This window comes from Cetorhinus maximus, chromosome 12, assembly GCF_964194155.1.
Source record: "Cetorhinus maximus chromosome 12, sCetMax3.hap1.1, whole genome shotgun sequence".
Taxonomy (NCBI): domain Eukaryota; kingdom Metazoa; phylum Chordata; class Chondrichthyes; order Lamniformes; family Cetorhinidae; genus Cetorhinus; species Cetorhinus maximus.
Window position 1 is genome coordinate 105,473,744 of NC_135890.1, and position 22,591 is coordinate 105,496,334.

The 22,591-nt window shown below is 44.5% G+C and overlaps 1 protein-coding gene across 2 annotated transcripts in view; it reads right to left on the minus strand.

Moving 5' to 3' along the window:
• grk3 (G protein-coupled receptor kinase 3) overlaps positions 1 to 22,591 on the minus strand; it is a 252,745-nt gene that overhangs the window by 60,412 nt on the left and 169,742 nt on the right. The gene's annotated exons all lie outside the window — the stretch shown is intronic.

The following is a 22,591-nucleotide window of genomic DNA, read 5'->3' on the forward strand; positions in this document are numbered from 1 at the left end:
AAAATTTTCCCATGGGTACTAAAGTTAAAACAATGAGCCTACGCATTATTTTGTCTCTCTTTCCCTCCATCATTTTATGTCAGCTGCATTCCTTCTTAGTGACATGTATCATCCCTCAATTAAAACCTTTTGCCCCACCTTTCAGTTGGGGAACAGCAGATGAACTAAGGAGAGTTAGCAACAATAAAAACAAAGTAGATTAAACTGGTTTAAACTAAATCAAATTATAGCCCTTTCATCACCACCAACTGATTGTTGTTATCATCAAGTTAGAAGTGATAAATCAACTACTTATTTTTTGAACTGATGTTATCCAATTTTTATTTACTTTTTGTTGCTTTGTTTTCAAATATTGTACATCCTTAGATAAAGTACAAATAATATAGCCCCAAGCACAGAAGCACTACAATTGAAACCATAAAGAGAGCATTTCAGGTTTGTGAGCTGTATGTATCACTGGTGTTGGGTCAGCTGAAATAAATAAAACACTGAGGTACAAAACAAATATGTGACATGAAATTGGATCATGATGTAAACAAATAATGTGCTAAACTGGCTCAGCATGATTACAAAACAGCAAAGAAAGCTCTGGACACCAAGAGAAGACATGGGGGCCAAGGAAATATTGGGCCTTAGGCCAGTCTGATAGCGTTGTCCACTGCTTGAACCCCATGCATCACAATTCATAGTATTATTGCAAAATATTGATCTCCCTCTACCACTTTAGCGAGGCATGAAAAGACAGAACTGCCCCCATTTCACTGGAAGGAGTTTTAACAGACCCTTGGTAGCGGGATTGGAGACAGGAGAGCGAGCTAAATCAGAGAAAAATGCTTGATTCCCCACCATGTTCCCGCCTCCTCCCACTTTGCCGGAGGTAGCTTCTGTGTAATGACAGCAACATGCTCAGTGGTGAGAAGCCAATTAAACTTGGAGAATTTTTAAAAATTCATTCATGGGATGTGGGCGTCACGGGCTAGGCCAGCATTTATTGCATTTATTAGGCAATCCCTAATTGCTCTTGAGAAGGTGGTGGTGAGCTGTCTTCTTAAACCGCTGTAGTCCATGTGGTGCTGGTACACCCACAGTGCTGTTAGGAAGAGAGCTCCAGGGCAATGTAAAATGGGCAATTATCAAATCATAAAATGGTTACGGCACAGAAGGGGTTCATAAAACCCATTGTGTCCTTGCCGGTTCTTCCTTTGTTGACAGTATCACACGGGCTCCATGCTATGTCAGATCCTCACTACTAGAGAGGTGGCTGCATAGCGGGAGGTCAGAGCAACATGAAAATAAGTTGCAATCTGACCGTTTAATGGTGTAAACGACAATCCCGAGGACATCCACAGGCAGAGGCTTGCCATAGCCACCCCTTGAGATTATGTGGAAGATAGTAGGAAGATTCCCAGTATCCTGGGATCTACTCTTTTAGGTCCCTTGAGCGAGTCAGTCTGGGTGGTCAATCTTTAACAGAGTTCTCCAAAGCCCTAAATGTCGAGCATGAAGCCCATGGAACAAATCCATTGCATGAGCTCCTTTCAACTAGCTCCTACTTTCCATATTGAAAACACAAAGCCATTTGAATTACAGTTAATTTCACTGAGAATTGAATTTTGCATAAATCAATCCACCAGCTCAGGAAGCTTAAAAGAGCTGAGCTTGTAACTTGCTACTTTTTGAGCTTTTATGGGAAGGGAAGGAAAGTTTAGGAGTGCGGAGAGTGGGAGGGGTGAGAGCTTGACATTTTTGTGTTTATCGCTCTTTGCTGTTGCTGCAGGCATTTTACAGAAGGCTTAAAGACTGACCCAAAAATAATTCAGGCAGGAGATAGCATTCTTACCGTTCAGACAAAACCTCATGGGTTGAAGCTGGGCTATGGGCTTGAGTACATAATCCAGGCTAACATTTCAGTACATTGCTAAGGGATGCTACATTGTCAGATGGCTGAGATTTTGGATGAGATTTTGAATCAAGGGCCCATTGGCCAGCTTTGGTGATTGTAAAAGATTCACAGAATCACATAATACAGAAGAGTCTGCACTATCAGAAGAGCAGCAGGGAGTTCTCCCTGTATCCTGGCCAACATTCAACCAACACGACCAAAAACTGATTACCTGGCCATTTATTCATTTGCTGTTTGTAGATCTTTGCTACACACAAATTGGTGCCTTGTTTACCTAAATGACAACAGAGACTGCACTTCAAAATGTAATTTAATTGATTTTAAAGTGTTTTGGGATGTCCCCTGGATGTTATAAGGTGTTATAAAAATAAGTGTTTTTTTTAATTAATAAGCACATGACTGAGTGCTAGAGATTTTTGTTTTGTTTTGCTGGGATGGGTTATTGATGAACTTCTCCAAATGCCACAGTCATTTGCAAAATTGTTAGACATTAAACTGGTTTGCGATTAGGATAATTTTTAAAAACTGTTTATGAGAGTGGGTCAGCATTCTATAGACTGCAGCTATCCCAGGCTGTGCCTGTAGTATGGCGCTTACTGCTGCTGTTATACTTTGTACATTACTACGAATAGGTCTGTGCTAATATTTCCCATAGTGGATTTCTACTGTCATCCAAACCATGTGCAAACTTCGGCATTATTGCTTAAACTTTGCAGCTGTGTGCAAAAATACTATTTACTTATGTCAACCAACGGCATCATAGAACTAGTATAATGATAAGATAAATATGACTGCATATAATATATAAAAGTGCAGAATTCTGGGAGCAGGCATGCCGTGAAGAAAATGGCAATGAGAGGTTGGGGAAGAACAGATTTTAAACATGGGTGGTGGGTTGTTAACTAAATGAAATTTTATACTTGGCATAAGATTCCTAAATATGTCCTTCACTGATAATATTATTTGTGTTTGCTATCCTGTAAGCTCATTGGTCATTGATCTGGAAATCAGAGATTTGGGCTTCTGCACATATGCAAAAGGCTCACAGGAAAATGGAGCACAAAACAGTATACTCTAAATTAGAATATTTTCCATCATATCACAACAAAGAGATGTCAAAGGAAACATGAAATGAGAACTGTGAACACCAGTAACATGTAAGAAAAGAGGTATCCTACCATAGGGAGCTATGAGCTATTGAACTGTAAAAATCAAAGGAGTAAGGAATCTCATGCCATAATGAAAGATATTAAAATGTGCTACTTGCTACAGAGCGCTCAGGGCTCACCTAAGATATCCTCCACAATTAAAAAAGCCCATCAGTTCTGCCTGTGTTCATATATCCAAAATGGTCACTTAGGCAAGGTACCAGATATCACGAGCTATTTACAGAATGGAAACTCTTGCCGCCTTGATGCACAGAAGAACCAACACTTCAGTGAATAAAAACAAAAAGTGCTGGGAAAAACTCAGCAGGTCTGGCAGCATCTGTGGAGAGAGAAACAGTGTCAACATTACGAGTCCAATATGACTCTTTTTCAGAACTGAAGAGAGGCAGAATTTTATTTTTCATTCATTCACGGGGCATGGGCTTCACTGGCTGGGCCAGCATTTATTGCCCATCCCTAGCTGCCCTTGAGAAGGTGGTGGTGAGCTGCCTTCTTGAACCACTGCAGTCCGTGCGGTGTAGCTACACCCAAATTGCTGTTAGGAAGGGAGTTCCAGGATTTTGACCCAGCGACAGTGAAGGAAGGGCAATATATTTCCAAGTCAGGATGTGTGTGGCTTGGAAGAAAACTTCCAGGTGGTGGTTTTCCCATCTATCTGCTGTCCTTGTCCTTCTAGATGGTAGTGGTCATGGGTTTGGAAGGTGCTGTCTAAGGAGCCTTGGTGAATTCCTGCAGTGCATCTTGTAGATGGTACACACTGCTGCTGCTGTGCGTCGGTGGTGGAGGGAGTGAATGTTTGTGGATAGGGTGCAATCAAGTGGGCTGCTTTGTCCTGGACAGTGTCAAGCTTCTTGAGTGTTGTAGGAGCTGCACTCATCCAGGCAAGTGGGGTGTATGCCATCACATTCCAAACTTGTGCCTTGTAGATGGTAGAGTGGCTTTGAGGAATCAGGAGGTGAGTTATTCATCACACGATTCCTAGCCTCTGACCTCTGGCCACAGTATTTATATGGCTAGTCCAGTTCAGTTTCTGCTCAATGGTAACCCCAGGATGTTGATAGTGGGGGATTCAGTTATGGTAATGCCATTGAACATCAAGGGGCAAGGGTTAGATTCTGTCTTGTTGGAGATGGCCACTGCCTGGCACTTGTGTGACGTGAATGTTACTTGCCGCTTGTCAGTCCAAGTCAGGATAGTGTCCAGGTCTTGCTGCATTTGGACACGGACTGCTTCAGTATCTGAGTAGTGAATAATGCTGAACATTGTGCAATCATCAGTGAACATCCCCACTTCTGACCTTATGATGGAAGGAAGGTCACTGATGAAGCAGCTGAAGATGGTTGGGCCATGGACACTACCCTGAGGAACTCCTGCAGTGATGTCCTGGAGCTGAGATTACTCACCTCCAACAACTACAACCATCTTCCTTTGTGCTAGGTATGAATCCAACCAGTGGAGAGTTTTCTCCCAGATTCCCATTGACTCCAGTTTTGCTAGAGCTCCTTGATGCCACATTCGGTCAAATGCGGCCTTGATGCCAAGGGCAGTCACTCTCACCACACCTCGGGAGTTCAGCTCTTTTATCCATGTTTGAACTAAGACTGTAATGAGATCAAGAGCTAAGTGGCCCTGGTGGAACCCAAACTGGGGGTCAGTGAGCAGGTTATTGCTAAGCAAGTGCCACTTGATAGCACTGTTGATGACCCCTTCCACTACTTTACTGATGATAGAGAGTAGACTGATGGGGAGGTAATTGGCTGGGTTGGATTTGTCCTGTATTTTGTGTACAGGACATACCTGGGCAATTTCCCACATAGCCTGGTAGCTGCCAATTTTGTAGCTGTACTGGAACAGCTTGGCTGGGGGAATGGCAAGTTCTGGGGCACAAGTCTTCAGTGCTATTGCTGGAATATTGTCAGGGCCCATAGCCTTTGCACTATCTAGTGCCTTCAGCAGTTTCTTCATATCACGTGGAGTGAATCGAATTGGCTGAAGACTGGCATCTGCGATGCTGGGGACCTCCGGAAGAGGCCAAGGTGGATCATCCACTCGGCACTTCTGGCTGAAGATTGTAGCAAATGCTTCAGCCTTATCTTTTGCACTGATGTGCTGGGCTTCCCCATCATTGAGGATGGGGATATTTGTGGAGCCCCCTCAAGTGAGTGAGTTGTTTAATTGTCCACCATCATTCATGACTGGATGTGACAGGACTGCAGAGCTCAGATCTCATCCATTGGTTGTGGGATCGCTTACCTCTGTCTATCACTTGCTGCTTATGCTGTTTGACACGCCAGTGGTCCTGTGTTATAGCTTCACCAGGTTGACACCTCATTTTTAGGTATGCCTGGTGCTGCTCCTGGTATGCCCTCCTGCACTCTTCGTTGAACCAGGGCTGATCCCCTGGCTCGATGTTAATGGTAGATTGGGGGACAAGCCGGGCCATGAGGTTACAGATTGTGTTCGAGTACAATTCTGCTGCTACTGATGGCTCACAGTGCCTCATGGATGCCCGGTATTGAGTTGCTAGATCTGTTCAAAATCTATCTCATTTAGCACGGTGGTAGTGCACACAACACGATGGAGGGTATCCTCATTGTGAAGATGGGACTTCGTCTCTACAACAACTGTGTGGTGGTCACTCCTACCAATACTGTTATGGACGGATGCAGCTGCGGCAGGCAAGTTGGTGGGGATGAGGTCAAGCATGTTATTCCCTCTTGTTGGTTCCCTCATCACCTGCCGCAGACCCAGTCTAGCAGCTATGTCCTTTCGGACTCGGCCAGCTCGGTCAGTCATGGTGCTACCAGGCCCTTCTTGGTGATGGACATTGAAGTCCCCCACCCAGAGTACATTCTGCGCCCTTGCCACCCTCAGTGCTTCCTCGAAGTGGTGTTCAATATGGTGGAGCACCACATTGCTGGGAGGGGGGGTGGGGGGAGGGGTTGGGGTGGTATGTAGTAATCAGCAGGAGGTTTCCTTGCCCATGTTTGACCAGATACCATGAGACCTCATGGGGTCCAGGGTCTGAAATCGATGTTGAGGACTCCCAGGGCAACTCCCTCCTGACTGTATACCACTGTGCCGCCACCTCTGCTGGGTATGTGTTGTCCCACTAGCACGGACAGGACATACCCAGGGATGGTGATAGTGGTGTCTGGGACATTATCTGCAAGGTATGATTCTGTGAGGATGACTATGCTGCTTGACTAGTCTGTAAGACAGCTCTCCCAAATTTGGCACTAGCCCCCAGACGTTAGTAAGGAGGACTTTTCAGGGTCGACAGGGCTGAGTTTGCCGTTGTCTTTTCCAGTGCCTAGGTCGATGCCAAGTGGTGTGTCTGGTTTTAATCCTTTTTTGTAACTTTGTAGCAGTTTGATACAACCACATTGCTGTGGGTCTGGAGTCACGTGAAGACGGGTAGATAAGGATGGCAGGTTTCTTTCCCTAAAGAACGTTAGTGAACCAGATGGGTCTTTACAGGAATTGACAATGATTTCACAGTCATCATTAGACTTTTAATTCCAGGTTTGTACTGGATTCAAATTCCACCATCTGCCGTGGCGGGATTCGAACCTGGGATTACTAGTCCAGCGACAATACCACTACGTCACTGCCTCCCCCTAGAAATGTGATAAGCTTTATGCTTTTGAAAAAGACAGAGGGTCCCATCACGTCACATCAAAACTCATCACATTTTTGCCTCTGAGCAGTTCCGAAGAAGAGTCATATTGGACTCGAAACTGTTAGAATCATATCTCTCGAGACTGAATTTTTTATTTACAAAATGGAATGACATGGCATGATCTGGACATTTGGATGCTAACCTGAGGTTTTTTTTTTTAAAAGGTCAAAAGTTCACCTTGTAACTGTCAACAAGTCAGCCTCTTCCAAGAAATCACCTGACATTTATGGTACTTGAGGAAGATCTGGTTGTCTGTTTTGAAAAGCAATCACTTTAACTGATGGGAGAAAAAAACTGAAAAGTTAGGTTGGTAACTTGCTGGAAATCACATGGGTGAGAGGAAGAAAGCTTAAGTTGTAAACCTGCTTGTTTTGAAGGCAGTTTTGTTGGGGGACAAGCTGAAGAAGGAAGGCTACACTAGCTGGCTCCCTCTCTCTACCTTGCCTAAAATTGTGTGTGGCTATCAAACTGTAGCCAGATTACCCTCATCTGAGTGTAACCAGTCTGCATTTGGACCTGCAAAGCTGAGACTAGTTTGTGAGAACTTCCAGACATCCACTGGGACAGAAGCCCGTCTTCACACGATAGAACTCCAGGTCAACGGCATTGAGACCCTGCGGACTTTATCCTTTATTTTATAATTCCCATCCTCCAAAGCCCATCTCTGCAGGGAGACTTTATTTGTTTGTCTGTGTGTGTGCGCGCGTGTATGCTGGGGGAATTTTTTAGGAAGAGATAGATAGTTATACTTCCCAATTACAACTGTGTGTTAACCAGTACTTGCAAATTGTTAAAAGAAGTTTTGTTCTAAAATAACTGAATCATTGAGTTATTTGAAAGGTGCCTGGTCAAAGTCTCTTTTCTTCTGGGTACTAGAAGTATAAGTACACAATTGGCCATTTCGGTGAGAAAATTAAACCTTTAAATTAATGGTACAGCCTGCGGAATAGTGGGATTTGATAATCTGCATACTCCTCCCGTCCCGGTCGTAACATAAATTGGGGGCTCTCGTGGGATTTGAAAGGTGGACAGCAGGTGATTGGATGCGGAATAATAATTGCTAAGGGTTAAAAGGACGGAAACCAGGTTTCTTATACATTGGTAAACTAAAATGGCGTTGGAAGTTGATATGATTTTTCTACAGATGGAAAATATAACCCTGACTGATTTACAAAAAATAACCAAGACTCAGCTGATGGAATTGGCAGATAAGTTGGAGCTAGAATTACCCATAGTGGCAAGGTAATAGTGCAGCATTTGAAATTGGAAGGGATACCAGAGAGACCACGTTCTTCAAAGGGTGAGTCAATTGAGTTATGTAAGGAACATATCTTTTTATTTCTGTTGGACTGTTGTAAAGAACATATCGTTTTATTTTCTGTTGGACTGCGGATTAAAAGTACAATGGCTGCAGTTTGAAAGACATGTCCACTGGAACAGGATGAAAGATACATACAATGTTGCAGTCCTGGAGTAAAGTGTGCCATGAAAGACAGGTTGGTGCCAGAAAGGAGTCCTGGACCAAGGGAGCTGCCTGGCAATGTTTTAATTGGCTCCTGATCAGGTGACCAGGTTTTGTGTAAGAGCAGTGCAGCAGAATAGCTCCTAGCCGGAAAGGGAAAAGACCTAAAACCTCTCTCTCCTTTGTGTGTAAAATTCCAGTAATTCCACAGTAATAGCCAGCTGGATTTTTTTCCTATCTCTATAACCTGCTCTCTCTGAAAACCCCTGTCAAGAGGCAAAGGGAAAATCACTGTTAGAGACATTGAAAGGCAAGTGCTCAACCAGTGAACTAAATACTCAAGTACTGGAAGACAACAAGAACATCAAAAACTGAAAGGACTTTGGATCAAAATCAACCCATTGCATCCTGTACTCCGGAATTGATGCTAAAGAAGTGTTTTATCCCAACCTTAAAATCCATGTTTTTGTGTGTCCTGTATGTGTGTGTATAAGGGTTTAAGAAGGGGTAGAGTTAAAGTTATAGAGTTAGAAATTAGCAGTTCATATTTCTTTCTTTTGCCACTGGTTAATGACAGTTTGTTCAATAAACAGTTATTTGCTTATTAAGTTTACAAGCCTGGTGCTCGTATTCTGTTAAACTAAATTAAACAGCTAGGTAGAATTGGGGCAATCTGGTGGTTTGATCAAACTTTTTCACATTTGTTGCGGCTCGGGTTACAGTAGGGCTTGAGTCATGACAAAAACTAACTTTGGTGGAAAAACTCAGCAGGTCTGACAACATCTGTGGAGAGAAGGACAGAGTTTCGAGTCCAGATGACTCTTCTTCAGAACTAAAGAGTAGAAATGTGGTGAAATATATACTGTTTAAAGGGAGTGGGACAGATGAAGCTGGATAGAAGGCCAGTGATAGGTGAAGGCAAAGGAGAGATTGCAAAAGATGTCATAAACAAAAGGTCGAAGGTGTGTTGATGGTGGTGATACTGGCTAAAGGAGGTGCTTATGGTGACATTAAGAGTAGAAGGCAGGATGAGCAAGTGACAGATGGCCCTAGTGGGGTGCGGGGGCGGGGGGGGAATGGTGTGGGAGAAAAGATCAAAATAGACTAAAAGGTGGGGATAAAACAATGAATGGAAATAAATTTTAAAAATAATAGAAATGGGTAGGGGAAAAATATATAAAAATTAAAATTAAAAAATAAATATTTGAAAAAAGAGGATCAAAAAGGGGTGAGGGTGGAGGAGAGAGTTCATGATCTTAAGTTGTTGAACTCAATGTTAAGTCTGGAAGGCTGTAAAGTGCCTAATCGGAAGATGAGGTGCAGTTTCTCCAGTTTGCGCTGAGCTTCAATGGAACATTGCAGCAGGCCAAGAACGGACATGTGGGCATGAGGGCAGGGTGGTGTGTTGAAATGGCAAGCGACAGGAAGGTCTGGGTCATGCGTGCGGACAGACCGAAAGTGTTCCGCAAAGTGGTCACCCAGTCCTATCCATCAACACCCCTTCGACCTTTTGTTTATGACATCTTTTGCAATCTCTCTTTTGCCTCCACCTATCACTGGCCTTCTATCCAGCTCTATCTGTCCCACCCCCCTTAAACAGTATATATATCTCACCACATTTCTACTTCTCTTTAGTTCTGAAGAAGAGTCATCTGGACTCGAAACATTAACTCTGTCCTTCTCTTCACAGATGCTGTCAGACCTGCTGAGTTTTTCCAGCAACTTACGCTTCTGTTTCAGATTCTCAGCCATCTGCAGCATTTTGCTTTTATCTTGAGTTGTGACAATTAGCTCAAATCCAGTTGTGAATGAAGAAACTTGAATATGAAAAGTAACTGAAAAAACTTGAATTGGTGGTTGAGCATTTCAAAGGGAGCAAGCAGGAAGGCCGGGGAGAGAAAGGGAGCAAGATGAGAGAACTTGACCTCCAAAAGGAGGTGTTAACAATGGAGGAGAGAGAGAAGGAACGAGAAAGGGAATATCGGCTTAAACGGCTGGACTTTAAGAAAGAGGCCTCAGACGCTGAGGAGGTTCTGATGATGGAAAAAACCTCCAGCCCAAAGCTCAGTGGGGAGATGTTTAAATTTGTGCAAGCCCTCCCAAAGTTTGAGGAAAGGGATGCACAGGCATTCTGTATTTTATTTGAAAAGCTAGCTAAGCAAATGAAATGGTCAAAATAAATCTGGGCATTGCTCTTAAAGAAGTTTGGTGGGTAGAGCTCATAAAGTTTATGCATCGCTATCAGAAGAGGTTTCTGTGGACTATGGTGCAGCAAAAATGGCTATTCTTAGTGCATATGAGTTGATCCCTGACGCATACAGGCAGAAATTTTGTAACATCAGGAAACAGCCTGGGCAGACCTATATTGAATTTGAGAGGGTAAAGCAGAGTAATTTTGACCATTGCATATGGGCATTAAAGTTAGGGGCAACATATGAAAGCTCTTAGGGAAATAATTCTCTTGGAGGAATTTAAAAATTCACTCCCTCCAGTAGTTAGAACCTATGTTGAAGACCAGAGGGTCGCAACAGGAAGACAGGCAGCAGAGATGACCGACTTTTATGAGCTAGCCCATAAATCCAAACCCTCTTTCCGTCGCCCCTACAAACCCAAGAAGGATAGAAGGTGGGAAAGTGAAAGAAAGGCAAGTAGCCAGGGAAGAGAAGGGGCAGATGGGAATTCCCCGGAAGCACTTGCTCAGGCCAAAGAAGGTGTTGTGGCTGGAAGTGATATTTGAAGACCGAGGTGTTTCCATTGTAACAAGGTGGGGCATGTTCGTGTTGATTGCTGGAAGTTGCGCAGGAAATCCATGGGACTTACTGGAGTACGTAAAGGTGATTCAGGAAAAGGAGCCCTGACTGAAAGTATAACAGATCAAGTTGTAGCGTTAACTGCAGCTGTGAAACCAAGTGTGAACACTGCTGTGAGTTCAGGAAAGGTGAATGAGATACGTGAGAGTTATAAAGAATTTTTGTCGAGGGAAAAGTAACTCCTTATCCTTCAAATAAGACAGCTAAATCTATAATCATACTAAGAGATACTGGAGCCACCCGAACACTTTTGCTGGGGAAAGGCATAACTTTTCCAAAGTTTTAATTAATGGTATTGGTGAGGAGTATATACCCGTACCTTTGCACTGGATGCACTTGGAATGTGACCCAATACCTGGGACAGTGACAGTAAGGGTTGTTCAAAAGTTACCTGTAGATGGAGTTGATTTACTCCTGGGAAATGATTTAGCTGGAGCGAAGGTGGTAGCTTCTTCAGTAATTACAGAAAGCCCAAATGAGGTTAAAGAGATGGAGAAGTTACAGGAAAAGGTTCCTGGAATTTTTCCTTCGTGTGTGACGACCCGAGCAATGGCTAAGCAAAGTCCATCATCGTAGGTCAAAGTGATACCACAGACAGATATTTGGCTGGCTGAAACTTTCTTTAAAGACTTAGATAATCCAAAATAGGTGTTTAACAAATCTTCTCTAGTTGAGGATCAATAAGCTGATCCAGAATTAAGATAGCATAATCAGCCCAAACTGAAGCCAAAGCTGAGCAAGTTCCAGAATGTTATTACATTAAAAGTGGAATTCTAATAAGGAAGTGGAGACCTTCTCACATACCTACAGATGAGGAGTGGACACTTGTTCATCAGGTAATTGTACTGCCCAAGTATTGTAAAGATAGCACATGAAATTCCTATGGCAGGACATGTAGGGATATGAAAAACTCAAACGTGGATAATCTGGAAGTTTTACTGGTCAGGTCTTCATAAGGTGCAATTTTGTAAAACATGCCATACTTGCCAAATGCTAGGTAAAAAAACAACATGCAATCCAACTGTCACCCCTAATTCCCATACCAGTTTTTGAGGAACCATTTAGTAGAACATTAGTGGACTGTGTGGGACCATTACCAAAAACGAAAGCAGGACACCAGCATACCCTCACCATTATGGATATGATAACTCAATTTCCAGAGGCCATCCCTTTAAGGACAATTATGGCTAAAGCAGTGGTAGAGAAGTTAATCCAGTTTTTTTTACTCGATACGGATTACTGGTAGAGGTCCAGTCAGATCAAGATTCCAATTTTATGTCTGAAATTTATCAGAACATAACAATGATGTTAAACTGAGGCCCTGTCTGCTCTTTCAGGTGAATGTAAAATTGGCATTATTTCGAAGAACAGCAGGGGAGTTATCTCCATTGTCCTGGTCAATATTTATCCCTCGGCCAAGATCACTAAAACAGATTACCTGGTCATTGTCACGTTGCTATTTGTGGGAGCTTCTGCGCTCAAATTGGCTATTGTGTTTCCTACATTACAATAGTAACTACACTACAAAATTACTTCACTGGCTGTAAAGCGTTTAGGCGGTCCTGACAGCTGTGATAAATTTCACCATAGCAGCTGAGACAATCCATAACATTTTAAATAAAACAACCCACAACATTCTAGTAAAAGTCAATTCGCCCTATCTCCCAATGTTAATGGGTCCTTTAAAAAATTCCAGAGTCCGGATCTACATCTTCATGGAAAACTAATCAGTCCTTCCTTGGGCCTTCCCCTATCTGCACATCAAGTTTCGTTCAAATTGTCAATTAGTTTTTGAGATATTTTGTTTACAAACAGAAACAAAAACATTACCTCCGCCCACCTTCAGTGGCAGAGGTAATAAATGCATGGTCATTCTTTCTATTATTTACAGTCCTCTGGTTAAAGAAAATAAATATCAGCCAGGTTTCCCCACTGATTGCTACATGAAAAGATTAGCATTGGGCTCTTGATGCCTAATCACCAAGTGACTGTTTAGGTTTACCCATGAACAATGGTCTTCTGGTTGATGCACCTGTAGAATGGAAACCAGCAAGCAGTCAGTGTCTTGAGGGAAGGCAGGGACAAATTTTCAAAGAGAGTTTGCAATTAAAGGAGAAATAGACATAGCTGGATGTTTCAAATTTCTTTCCTTTTTTGTCACCACATTTGCTTTTGTGTGCAAACTTTAATTAAAAAAATATTAGTGTATGTAAAAATGTGTTAGTACAAAACATTATTCTTTCATGCTTAACTGAGAATTCCAACCACTCCAAAATAACTTCATGAATGAAAGGTCAGTAAATTTGTTGAGGTCTTTTCATTTTTATTAACTATGAACTCATGCAATATTCCATAGTGGCTCACCTCTTGCTCAGTGATTCTGAAATAGCCCCTGTAGTTTAGTTTTTCCCCCTACATCATTTACCTTTAGATTATTATGGGAGTCAGTTTGATCACACCTGATGCTGGCTACTAAAATCGTTACAGAACCACTCTGTTACCAACCAGTACAGCTTACTGCAGTGGAGCAATAAAGCGCGACTCATTTAAGACAGCAGCAATGCGACACTCACACTGTCATCTGCCATCATAAACAGTGACTGCACAAATCAGTCACCAGGCCGGTTTGTTAACACTTTGAAGACCGTGATTGGAAAATAAATATGGAACACTGTGTCTGTGTTGGTGACTACAAACGTTCCATCATTAATTTAAAAACCTGGAAATCAGGAGTAGATCAAGTGCAATTGCATAACCACACATTTATATAACTGAAAGAACCTCAGTAATGCACCATCTGTTATGTGAAAATCTAGCTGTTATCTGATTATTTGTTCTGGAACATGTTAGAAAGGAAAGACTTCTATTTATACAGTGCCTGATCAATGTTTCAGAGCTTCCTAAAATACTTTGCATTGAATTAATTATTTTAGAAGTGAGTTCTCTCATAAATGCAACGGCCAACTTCCAAATGGCAAAATCCCTCTGGTAGCAATTGAATGACAGCAATGGTTTTGGTGGAGTTTACTCAGAGGAATTTTGACCGGGACTGAGAGAACTCCCTGCTCTCCTTTGAATAGTGTCATGGGATCTTTCACTCCTTCAGCAACGCTATATGCTCAAGACCTGGTCTAACTCAGAAGTGCTACCAATTGAACTCTTACATTTGTGTTCAGTGTGCATAAGAAAGCCCAGAACAACTATAAGGACACTTAAATGATTAGAGCTCGCTCCTTACATAGGTAACTACATCTACCATACTTTGGCTCTACCTTAAACATTTAATCTCCAAAGAAAATTCTGCATAAATATTCCCCTATCCCAAAACTTAATGGACTGAATTTTCTGGTTGGCGGGGAGGGCGGATCAGATCGCTGCCCGCGATCCGGTCCGCGCTGTCATTTTATGTGGGCGGGCCAATTAAGGCCCGCCGAGCATAATGCGCGACTCCCGAGGATAGCAGGAGTGGGCAGGCGGCGACAGGAGTGCATTGTCCACCGGGTCCAATGACGACCCGGCAGCCTGTTTATATGAAGCGCTGGCAGCTTTTGCAAGGCTGCTCACAATGGCAAGTGGAAGGGTTCACCAGAGGGCTTCTGGTGAGCAGGCCAGTCCGGAGGGTACACAAGCGGAGCAGGCCAGACTGGAGGGTAGGGCAGCGGGACAGGCCAAGCCGGAGGTAGGGCAGGGGGGCCAGTGTGCCCCTCATTTTCCGGATGACTGCCTAGCTGCCCTCTTCGAGGTGTTGGTTCCCCAGGATGAGAAGAGGAGACCCCCCACCACATGACTGGGAGGAGGTGGCGGAGGTGGTGAGCTCCCACAACATGGCATGGCACACCTGGGTCCAGTGTCGCAAGCACTTCAACGACTTGTTGCGCTCTGGCAGGGTGAGCACCATGTTCGCATTGGTCATATAACCCAGCAGGTCAGCTTACCACAACCCTCCCCTCCCCAAGTCTGTGTAGTGACTGCATTGAATTATTGACGGCTTTCGCCCTTTGCTGGGTGGGCAAGCAGATACTGCCCATCCTGAGGTCAGCCTGAGAGGGTGATGAAGAGATGTCTTTTGCCCCCGCAGCATGTGTTACACTGAGTCCCACATGACTGGTTTGGGGGCAACCTGGAGGAGCTGCACCTAGGTGCTGTGTTTGAATTCCAGGACATGTCCAAGTCAGGGTGATGACATGTTGGGAGGGGAGCTTCAAGATGGCGTGGCAATGAACCATCTGCTCTGTGCTCCACATGCTTGCGCCTCCTTGCTATGGAAGAATATACCACATGGTGCCTCATGTGATGTAGGCAGCATGTGTCCAAGGGAGGGGTGGGGGCGGTGGGGAGCAGGCCTAGCATCTTTGTGTGAGTGTTTGGCAGTAGCGGGGTGAGGAGGCACTGAAGCCCTGATATGTCCCACTCTGATTGGGGCGGGCTGTGCGCGAAGACAGTCCACGTGGAATTTGCACTAATCAATGCTCATCTCTCATTTTCAGGAAAAGAATGCTCATAACGTGGCAGAGCGTGCGAGGACTGGCGGCGGCCAGGCGCAGTTAGCCATTCTTAGCCGCTTCGAGCAGGAGGCCCTGGATCTGGAGAGGTGCCATGTGCCAAGGTCCACTGGTGTCGGTGAGGCTGGTGTGCCACGGCCAGGTATTTATGCCCAACAGTGAGGTCAGCATTATTCTCCCAACAGCCATAGCGGTGCTGAATGTTAATTGATTTAATTTTGCAACATGGCTTGACCATTGGTTATGGAAGGATGAGCGCATAATGATCCGGGGGACAGGGATGCACTTTGACATTGTCTCCACATTAACTGATCACTGTCCTCGTTCTTCCTTTCAGCATCATCGGAGCAGGGCCAGGAGGAGCAGCAGCAGAGGACCCCTCTCACACCTGGGGGGCCTGATGTCTTACCAGCATCACACCATTTCTGCGAGGCAGGCACTGGCGCAGATACTAGCACCTCGTTGGGAATTTGAACATTGGCTAGTGTCCCAGGGCACAGTGGTGAGGGCATTTCACAGTCGCTGGAGGAACTGGCAGTGAGTGCCCATGGTGCCAACAGTCAGAGGACTGCAGGGGACGAGGCACATGCTCAGTCGGTTCCTGATGATGTGCCTCTGGAGTCGTCTGTGATGCAGCAGGTGCAGGAAATGCGGCCGGGTGTGCGGGAGCATCTGGGGAGATACATGAGGCTTTGCTTGGCTTGGTCTCCATGGTGGAGACTATGCGGACGATTGCTGAAGCAATGAGCCACAGGTCCGAATGCCATCCACGGAGAGAGTGGTGACTCTCATGGAGAGGCTACTCCATGAGACCCGTCAGGGCTTCCTGGGGATGCACTCAGACCAGCAAGCCCTCACATTGGCATTGACCTCAGCTGGTCAGTGCCAGTGTGGGAGATGGTTTGGGCACCAAGTATCCCAGCTCGGTGCCCATCCATCCATGGTGAGCAGGGAGGTCCGAAGCGACCTCATGTCGACGCAGCAGCTGCCTGGCATCTCTATGGGCACTTCTCAGCGCGCTCCGGATGAGGGCAGCAGCTCCTCCCCTCCTCTTCCAGTGACCGTACCATCCAGTGAGGCTGCGACGACTGGGGAGATGCCAGCTGTGGAACTGGCAGCTCCCTGCCAGGCAGGGCCAGCACTGGCTCCACAGGCCAGAGGATGACTGCCAAGGTCATCGAGGCCAAAAGGACAGCAGAGTCAGCAGGCTGTCTCAGCTGCCACTCCGAGTGATGGGGCAGCACCAAGACGTAGTACCCAGAAACAAAAACATAAGGCACCTTAGGCGCACCACGAGTTTTTCATTGGTGCTTTCGTGTTGGCCCGAGATGAGGTCCTTATGATTTGTTTTGTTTTGTAACACTATTCTCTTTTCTTTGGAATAAGTTGATTTGCTTGACATATTAAATTCAGATATGTCACCATGGCTGAGGGTGCCTCTTTTCTTCTTCATGTGTATGGTTTCCAAAACTGTAATGAGTGCTTTATTGGACATTCAGCTTTATTAACAAGGCCCTTAGTGACTGTTCCTAACCTGGCAGATTTTGCACTTAGGTGTCGAGTATCGAGCCTACAGCCCAGGCTTGTCCTGGTGGTCTCTCTCTGTGGTGTGCTAGCTGAAGGTCCGTTGGATTAAAGCCTCCTGGGTGTCCCTGCCTCCCTGGATTATGCCCACGTCAGCGTCTACCCCCTCAGCAGTTCTCTGTGCATGCTCATCCTCAGACTCACTGCTGGACTCATCGTTTGCAGCCGCAGCCAACACATCGATGTCTTCATCGTCCACTGCGTTCCCCCTCTCCAGCACAAAATTGTGGAGAGCAGCATGCACCCACTATCGCTGAGACACGATCTTGGGGGTATTGCAGTGCACCCCCTCAACCGTCCAGGCATCGGATGCTTGAGAAGACCGATGGTTCTCTCCACTACAGAGAAGTTGAGGGCAGCTGTGACCTTCAGAGCCACTGGCATGGGGTGCCCACCCACACAGTTTACGGAAATCTCAGGGCCTATCATCTGACAGATGGAAGTGACTGTCTCCCTTGAGAGGCGGCGTCTCCTTCAGCACTGCACCTCAGGCATATTGAGGTAGCTGTTTCGCTGCCTATATACCCTGGCAGCAGGATAGTGGCATCTTTTGCAGCCCCTTCCGCCTTGGACTACCTCTTGGCCCTGCGCCCCTTGTGCCTGCGCCTATCCTGCCAAAGGTGGCTCCCCCGGAGGCTGAATGTGCACTCCTGGCCACCTCCCCCTTCTAGCCCTCCCTTCCTCCACAGAGGAGCCGCCTCCAGTGGACAGTTCAGCTCCCGTTCCCAGGCTAAGAGAAGGCTTCCTGAAACCTGCAGGCCTAGAAAAGATTACTCACTGCAGAGTGCTGATCTGAAGGTTAAGAGTCCAGAAAAAGCAGCTGGTATGCGTTTTGAAGTGCTGCAGATCATACAGGCAATTTTGAAAAACTTTCATAAATAAATGCTTGACCGTGCACACTCGCGACCCCAGTGAGTCCTCTTATCCTGCCCACGGATGAGGTTAATACAAATGTGTTCTACTTGCCTGCCCGTTGTGCCCGTGTGCTGACCTGAAGATTGCAAGGGCGCCAAAATATCGGCATCGATTGGGGAGTCAAGGGCCATAACTGGCCTGTTAACTTATGGCGGGCGCGCGTTGGACATCATCGTGTGCCCGCTCAGCTAAATATCACAATGGCGCGCGGTGACGTCAGGACGCTCTCCCAACACAGGGTCCTCCCCTGCACGCCAAGGGGAAAATTCTGCCCAATGAGCAGAACTCCACAACATCTTTATTCAATTACAAAACCAATATTTTACTCTAATTAGTTTCTTTCCGCAAATCACAATTTTATGTTTTTGTCCCTATATGAACAATCGTGTTCTATGGAATATTTGATTATTTGTTTATATACCTAACTCTGCAACTTTAATTTCTTACTAAACAGATATTTATCTGGGTTATTTTTGAAGGAGTCAAACTCTAACACCAAATGAACAGTCGAGGTGGAGTCTGGGTGGTGCATTGGCCCCTGCTGCCCTTTAAAATAGTCTAACAAGCAAATCAGTTGTATCAAACTGCAAGCACTTCAAGGAGAAGACCCGCCTAAACCTTCTTAGGTCAAAAAAGGGTGGGCAATAAATGCCTACTTTACCAGCAATGCCCTCAATTAAAAAACATCCCAGGACAATATCCAAGTGGCTTGCTCATTACTGTGCAAATGGGACCTTTGGAACAGATTGCCTAATCATTCTCTCTGCAAAGCTCCAGAAGACAAAATAATTAAAAAAAAAGAGAAGGCCAATTTAAATATGCTCAAATTAGTAACTAAATAGCTCTGACAAAGTCAGAAGAAAATTTCAGTCATTACCTGTAAACTATTTAAATATACAAGACATAGAATATAAGAGCAGAGAGGTTATGTTGGACTGTTAGGTCATAGCTAGAGTACTGTGTACAGTTCTGGTCACCACATTACAAGAAAGATGTGATCAAACCAGAGAGGAGACTTATGAAGATGTTGCCAGCAATGGAGAATTTTCGCTATAAGAAAAGAATGATCGGACTTGTTTTCTTTGGAACAGAGCAGACTAAGGAGAGATTTAATTGAGATGTATATAATAATGAGGGGCCTAGAAACAGTGGACAGGAAAGACCCATTTCCCTTGGCAGCAAGGTCAATAACCAGGGGCATAGGTTTTTTTTCATGCTTTCATGTGATGTGGGCGTCGCTGGCAAGGCCATCATTTGTTGCCCATCCCTAATTGCCCTTGAACTCAGTGGCTTGCTAGGTCATTTCAGAGAGCAGTTAAGAGTCCTCCACATTGCTCTGGGTCTCGTGTCACATGTAGGCCAGACCAGGTAAGGATGGCAGATTTCTTTCCCTAAAGGACATTAGTGAACCAGATGGGTTTTTATGACATTCAACAACAGTTTCATAGTCACGATTACTGAAGCTAGCTTTTAATTCCAGATTTTATTAATTGAATTTCAATTCTACCAGCTGCTGTGGTGGAATTGAACTCATGTCTCCAGAGCATTCATCTGGGTATCTGGATTACTCATCCAGTGACATTACCACTATGCCACTGTAATTGATAAAAGGTCCAGAGGAGAGAATTTGAGAATTTTTTTTCATCTAGAGGGGATTTGAACTCACTGCTTGAAAGGGTAGAAATCCTTATCGCATTAAAAAAAAACTTAGATAAGCACATAAAGTGCCATAACCTACAGGGCTATGTACCAAGAGCTGGAAAGTGGGATTCGGCTGGATAGCTCTTTTTCGGTCAACACATGATGGGTCGAATGGCCTCCTTATGTGCCATTACTTTTCCTTCTTTCTATGTGTTACTGAGCCACGCAGTCCAGGTGGCTCATGGATCCGATCCCAGGTCTTTGCTGAGTTAGCTGATCTTAATGGAGGGCATTAATGGAGGTGCTGCAATTAGCTACTATTTCTTTGATCTAGAGGTAGGGGAAAGAATACTGATCTGATGATCCTTAACAGAAAGTGCAATTGTGGTAGTCAGAACAGCCCTGCCGAAGAGGTTCAAGCATGAATAGTGGGCATTCATCTGAAATGTTGAAATGCTGTCAACACCATATGAAACCATGACCCAACAAGGGTATGCACAACTCACTACATGGAATGCCTTTATCATTGTGCTAAATGGAAATATTATTCTTTTAGACCTGACAATTTACACACGTTTTCCCAGACAGGAATCAAGACAATAGAGCTCTTCAGCCGCCTGCCATCTGGCTTATGTTCTCATTGTCCAACAGTGGCATTAAGACAACTATGTTACAAAACTATAATATTTTTCATAATATTGTGGTTTATTGTAAAGTATGTTTACGAGTGTGTGTAGATGTTTCTGTCTGTGTGTGATCTAATTGAATTGGAGTCAGCTAGGCTACAACCTTGAAATTATCGAAAGGAATTAGGTGTAGAAGGGTACTTGAAATGTTAATCAGTAAACATGGATGAGGTCTTAGCATATAAGGATTTTATTTGTTCATGCAATGTGGGCCTCGCTGGTTAGGCCAGCATTTATTGCTTATCCCTAATTGCCCTTGTCCAGAGGGCATTTTAAGAGTCAACCACACTGATGTGGGTCTGGAGTCACATGTAGGCCAGACCAGGTAAGGACAGCAAATTTCTTTCCCTAAAGGACATTAGTAGACCAGATGGGTTTTTACGACAATGATTTCATGGCCATCATTAGACTTCTAATTCCAGATTTTTATTGGATTCAAATTTCACCATCTGCCTTCGTGGGATTCAAACCCAGGTCACCAGACCCAGAGACTCTGGGTCTCTGAAATACCAGTCCAGTGACAATACCACTGTGAAGGATATGTTTGGATTTCAACGGGATGGTAGAATGTTTACAACTAGTAAGATAAGCAAAGCCAAGTTATGTGTGTATTTTTCCCAAAAGTAAAGAGGCCATATTGGCAACATGAAAGATTTTTATATTATGCAAAAAGTAAATTTGCAAAGACATATGGAACAATGGAATTTACAGATTAAAGAGAGAGAAACATATATAAAGGGAAGTGTGTGAAACAGCCTTAAAGAAGCCTCCAGCTATTTTTGCAAAAGTCTGCTATGTCCAATAACTAAAGTTGGAGAAAATCCTTTGGAATTCCACTGTCAAGTTGGAGCTGCAGCAACTTACTGGCTTGCGTTTTAAATTTAAAATCTATTTTGGACTGTTGCCTTAAAGGGGGTGCGTTGTTAGGAGTTAGGTTAATTTAGAATTTTAAGATTTGTTCTAGTGTTTAGTAACTGTAATCTTGTGTATATGCTTGAAATATTTTCTTTTGTTAATAAATGTTTTAATTTAATTTTTAAAAATCTCTTAAGGGTGTTAGTGGACTCATTACTTCTGAATTCAACGAACACATCTTCTCATAATAAATACAAATTGCAAAACCGTTGTGATAGCGTGGCCAAGTTTCCCTTGTTGATTTGGTCCACCTGGCACACATCACCTGCCACGTCATAACAACTATTAATTCAAAAATTACACAGTTGCAGTTCCTAGTCACTACAATATCACAACTCTGACTCATGGCTCATTACCTCAAGGTCATTTGATAACTTACACAGGAAAATTGCTGAAACACATCTTTGTAAATGTGACACAGCAATGGCCACGTTAATCTGTTTTATTTTTATTCATTCATGGGATGTGGGCTTCGCTGGCTGGGCCAGCATTTATTGCCCATCCATATTTGCTCTTAAGAAAGTGGTCGTGAGCTGACTTCTTGAATCACTGCAGTCCATGTGGTACAGGTACACCCACAGTGCTATTAGGGAGGGAATTCCAGGATTTTGGCCCCGCGACAGTGAAGGAACGGCGATATATTTCCAAGTTAGGATGGTGAGTGACTTGAAGGGGAACTTCCAGGTGGTGGTGTTCCTGGAAGTGCATAAGTTTAGTGTAAATTCTTGTGCCCACAAAACCTTGTGAAACTGGGTGGAATTCTTCTGATATAGAAAATAATTGAGGGTTGGAGCCATTTCTGAGTTCACCCCACTGGTGTCTGCCATCCATGTGGTGTTACAATCTTACAGTAGGTGGCGGTTAACAGTGGCCACCTCCACTGTTTAATTAAGGACCGTGATTGGGCATGTGGCAGAGGGGGGAGTGGGGTGGGTGGTAGGGGAGAAGCCCAGTGAGTGGAAAGGCATTACTGAATGCTGACAGCCCCAGTAGGAGAAGTGAGCGCTGCTGAGGCTGGTAGGTGAACATGAAGGTGTCTCAAAATGGAGGCACTCTCAGGCGGCTGCAGAACATTTTAGAAAAAAGGTCCAGAACTGACAGGGCTGTCACTACAAAGGGAAAGCCACTCCACAGGAACAACTGTTGCCATAGCTACAGCCATTTCAGCCTTGAGGCTCCATTACTGGGGATTTGGGAAGGGGCTCCAATGGCCCACCAACCTGCCGCCAGGAGGCCACCTAACTCTGGACTCGGCAGGGGGATCTGAAAAAGTTCAGTTGACATGGTATAATGGCCCTTGATTGGGGCCTGAAGTGGATCAA